Source organism: Orcinus orca, chromosome 8 (genome assembly GCF_937001465.1).
Source record: "Orcinus orca chromosome 8, mOrcOrc1.1, whole genome shotgun sequence".
Lineage (NCBI taxonomy): Eukaryota > Metazoa > Chordata > Mammalia > Artiodactyla > Delphinidae > Orcinus > Orcinus orca.
Genome location: NC_064566.1, coordinates 104,547,289 through 104,552,135, shown reverse-complemented (window position 1 = coordinate 104,552,135; position 4,847 = coordinate 104,547,289). Strand labels below are relative to the sequence as shown.

Below are 4,847 nucleotides of genomic sequence, written 5' to 3'. Positions count from 1 at the left end.
AGAATGAGTAAGAGCCGCCGGGAGAGGACGGGGAGGGCGTTTCCAGGGGATAGAAAACAGGAGGATGTGTGCCCTGGGTTGTTAAGATGGATTAAAGGGTATATTTTAGGGGAGGGAAGCAGATCAGGGACAGCTGTAGGGACTGAAGTTGGAAATGTAGTTTTCAGTTATCCAAAGGCATATCTAGAGACTCCCGGGGGGGGGGGTGTCTTTATCCCCTGGGTCCAAATGAGGACCGTGTCCAAATGAGAAAATTAAGAGCTATGTCAAGAGCTTTATTTATTTATTTGGCATGAAAGTGCCCTTCTTTAAAAAAAAAAAAGAAATCGTGGTGATGCGAGTTGTTTGTTTTTCACTTCATTTCGTTTTGTTTTGGCATCTTGACAAAATAAAGGTCTGGCAGTTCTGTGCCAGAAGGGAAGTTTCCAGGTCCAGATTCCTGGAGCTGCTGCTAGAGCGTCACTGAGATCTCTGGAAATAAGGAGCAAGTACAAGGTCGATTAAACTCTTAGGAGGACGGGCAAAGCTCTAGGACTTGTGCGTAATTTCTGCTGATGAGGATCGCAGATGTGGTGATGCTCCCGGTGGAGGCTGTAGGGGAGCCGAGGGCAGAGGCAGTCTGATCTGTTTTGATGGCTTTAATCCCTGCTCTCCCTTGTGAGAGGTGTGAGCTATACGGGATGCCTCTCCGTCCTCCTCTGCTTTGGGCTCCGGCCCCCTCCCTGGGAGGGAGTAGAACGTGTCCAAGCTCTGCGTGCAGCTCAGACTTTATCGCCCATCTTCCTGCCTTTCAAAGCGAGGGCTGACAACTGTGATTTCTCATCTCCAGGTGCAAAGGAAATTGCCCCTTGTAAGTGTCTGCGCGTCTCAGCTCCCCCCCTCTCCCCAGGGCTGTTTCAGTGTCTGTCAGTTGAATTTGCACTAATGAGATTATAAAGTCAGTGTGTTGAAACGTTCACAAAGTTTTGCCCAGATCAGTTCAAAATTCCGAAGGTAAGAACTTGACTGAATCAATATAGTAGTAATTTCAAATCTTGAGCTGTCCCTGTTAGGGCATTTCAGTCATTTCTTGGAAACAAGAGAGCCGTTGCCCCCCCCCACCCCGAAACAAAGGTACGTGAAGAGGGGTTTGGGGCGGGTGGGCTGCTCACATGGGAAGGGGGTTTCAAGCCCTCTGTGGCGACGTTCAGTTTGCTCAATAATTTCCTACTCTAGTTGGGATTTTACTCTACAGATGGTTTGCCCAAGGCCTCGCAGCAGTTTTGGTGGAAAAAGTAAGCAATCATGACAAAAGGAACTGGGCGGGGGGGCATCCCAGAGGGCAACAGGGAAGATGCAACCTGGGGAGGGCGCACCTAATAGCGGGAGGTGACAGAGGGCTGCTTCTGAAACAGGTTTTCGAAGCTTCGGCCCCTGGAGATACGGGCAGAGGTACCGAGTCAGTTGGAAGGCCTGGAGGCTGGCAAGGAGGGGGCAAATGAGAATTCGTTGTTGCTGAGGCAACCACGGCTTAGAAGAAGCAGCTGAGGCTTATGGGAACAGCGGAGACCTGAATTCTTGTCTTAGGTCCACTGTGTGACTTTGGGCAAGTGGCACCACCCTCCTGGGCCTCAGTTTCCCCAGAATAAAATGAGGACAGGGCACCACTGAGGTCCCTTCCAGCTCTACCCTATTCTGAGACTCTAAGCAAAAGAGTCCTGCCTCCCCCTTTTGTTCCCTCCTGAGATGCAAGCTCCCTTTTCTGAGACTCTAAGCAAAAGAGTCCTGCTTCCCCCTTTTGTTCCCTCCTGAGATGCCAGCTCCCTGAATCTGGGGCTGAAACTCTGTCCTGGGCTGAGCTTTGGATTCCTAGGGACCAGGGCCCTGGGGGGAGGGAAGGGGGAGGGCTTGAGCCAAGTGGAGGCAGCAGGGGACCCAGCTTCACACACACCAACAACAGCTCACCCGAAGACCAAGAGCAGCCCGGTGAGGGACGGCATTCTGCACTCCAGTGCTCTAGAACAAATGGTGCCCAGAGGCAGCCCTAGTTGCTCCATATATGAGCAGGTGAAATTTGGGAAGCTAAGCTAGTTGTAGAAGAATCTCCCCTCTCGTGTACACACACACACACACACACACACACACACACACACGCACACACACACACCAGCTTCAGGCCCACCTCTGGGTCTTTGGTCCTGTTCTCCTATTTATGGGCTCCTCCCATTTGCCCCTCAACCTTTTCCAATTTTACTCACAGACAAAGGCCCTAACCCCTCATCCAGGGTCCTTTTCTTGTGTTGATGGCTCTCGTGGACAAAGCAGAGACAAGTTGTAGGCCTCCCTCTGTCCTCTCCCCACTATACAGAATGACCTTGTCTAGATAAAGAGCTATTCATCGTCTCCCAGAGTAGAAAGATGCTGGGTAAAAATCAGAAGGAAATCCTGACACACGTTACAACGTGGATGAACCTTGAAGACGCTACGCTAAGTGAAATAAGCCAGTTATACAAGGAAGAATATTGCTGATTCTACTTATGTGAGGTCCCCAGAATAGTCAGATTCATAAAGACAAGAAAGTATAGGCACTTCCCTGGTGGCACAGTGGTTAAGAATCCACCTGCCAATGCTGGGGACATGGGTTCGAGCCCTAGTCCGGGAAGATACCACATGCCGCAGAGCAGCTAAGCCCATGCGTCACAACTACTGAGCCTGCGCTCTAGAGCCCGTGAGCCACAACTACTGAAGCCCGCGTGCCTAGAGCCCGTGCTCCACAACGAGAGAAGCCACCGCAATGAGGAGCCCGCGCACCACAACGAAGAGTAGCCCCTGCTCGCCACAACTAGAGAAAAGCCTGCGCACAGCAACGAAGACGCAACACAGCCAAAAATTAAAAAAAATAAAAATAAATTTAAAGAAGAGGTGGATTTGGAGGGTGAAGTAAGAGGACAGAAATAATTGGGGTTGATAGGAATGTGCAGCTGTGCTCTGATAGCTAAGGAAGGAACAGAGAACTGTGGGGAAAAAAGACAGTAAATGGGAGTTAAGGATGCCTATGTCGGTGGTGAGCACACCTCGTTGGAAGAAGCCAGTTCAAAATGTGAATGGCTCATGCTTGCCATGCACAGCGCTGGAAGTCCATGAGAACCAAGGTTCGTTGAGTCCTTGGGAAGATGAAACTCTTACCTCTTTTACTCTCTGTCTCTGATTCCTGTTGATCTATGTCACTTCCCGTCATGCTTTTCCATTGGCCCCAGAAGCTTGCCAGGGACACCCTGCTAATTAATTGCTCCTGGCCTGTAAGCACAAGTGTGCTTTTGTCAAGATTTCTAGGTCTGGGGAAAAACCAGTTTTGGGCTCTTGTGGCATCCCTGCTGCTCCTGGTTCCAGAAGCCTTTCTGCCTAGGACTTTCCTGGGACATCAGATTACTGTGCCATTATTTCATTTAGCATTTATTGGACACCTACCTCAGGGCGGAAAGTGACCTTGGAAGTCATCTAATCCAGTGCTCCTGAAATGTCCGTGTGCATGTGAACCACCAGGGGATCTTGTTAAAATACAGCTCTGATGCAGTAGGTCTCGGGCGAGGCGCGGCCTGAGGTTTTGTGGCTCTGACACTTGCAGGTGAGGCTCTGACACTTGCAGGTGAGGCTCTGACACTTGCAGGCGAGGTCGACGCTGCTGATCCCTGAACCACACTCTAAGCAGCGAGAACCTTGTCCAGCGATGCTCAGCCCCTACTACACCCTAGTATCATCTGCTGAGCTTTTGAAAAATACGGCAGCCTGAGCTTCACTCCCAGATATTATCATTTAATTGGTCTGATACAGCCAGTCTTTGTTTAAATTGCTCCCCAGTTGATGCTGGTGAGTAACAGGTGTTGAAAACTGCAGCTCTGATCGAATACCTTGATTTTACATCTTTCTTATTGAAACTATCAGAAAAAATCCCACCTTCTCTGCCCCACCTGTCCCTCCAGTTGACCTGGAATTTAATTTCCTGTTTTATGAAAATTAGCTGTTGTAATATCATATAATAATAAAACATAATATTTATTGAGTATAATAATAAAACGTAACATTTATTGAGTAATATATAATAATAAAACATAACATTTATTGAGTATTGAGTATTACTATAAAACATAACATTTATTGAGTATAACATTTATTGAGTGTTACTATATGATAGGCATCATTCTAAGTACCTTACATTTAAATCTCATAATACTCCATGAGGTACATATTATTATAATTATCCTCATCTTTTAAGTTTTATTTTATATTGCAGTATAGTTGCTTTGCAGTGTTGTGTTAGTTTCAGGTGTACAGCTAAGTGATTCAGTTACACATATACATATAACCATTGTTTTTCAGATTCTTTTCCCCTATAGGTTATTACAGAATATTAATTAACATTCCCTGGGCTATACAGTAGGTCTCTGTTGAATATCTGTTTTATGTATAGTAATGTATATATCTTAATCCCATACTCCTGATTTATCCCTCCCCTCCACATTTCCCCTTTGGTAACCATAAGTTTGTTTTCAAAGTCTGTGAGTCTGTTTCTGTTGTGTAAATAAGTTCATTTGTATCGTTCTTTTAGATTCCACGTATAAGTGATACCATATGATATTTGTTGTTGTCTGAGTTGCTTCACTTAGTGTGGTAGTCTCATCCATGTTGCTGCAGATGGCATGATTTCCTTCTTTTTGACGGCTGAGTAGTAGTCCACTGTGTGTATGTACCGCATCTGCTTTACCTCATCTTTTTTATATTGATAGATGTGAAAACTAAGGCACAGAGAAGTAAAGTAACTTCCGTAGGTTACACAGCCTGTAAATGATAGAACCAGAGCTGAAACTCAG

General features: G+C 46.6%; 1 long non-coding RNA gene across 1 annotated transcript; it reads right to left on the bottom strand.

Annotated features, from left to right (window-relative positions):
* Window positions 1-260: 260 nt before the first annotated feature.
* LOC117196848 (uncharacterized) lies at window positions 261-3,760 on the bottom strand. The gene is made up of 2 exons (XR_007478826.1): window positions 3,448-3,760; window positions 261-471 (listed from the first exon to the last, which is right to left on the bottom strand). It is a non-coding gene; the product is annotated as an uncharacterized LOC117196848 (long non-coding RNA).
* Window positions 3,761-4,847: the final 1,087 nt, after the last annotated feature.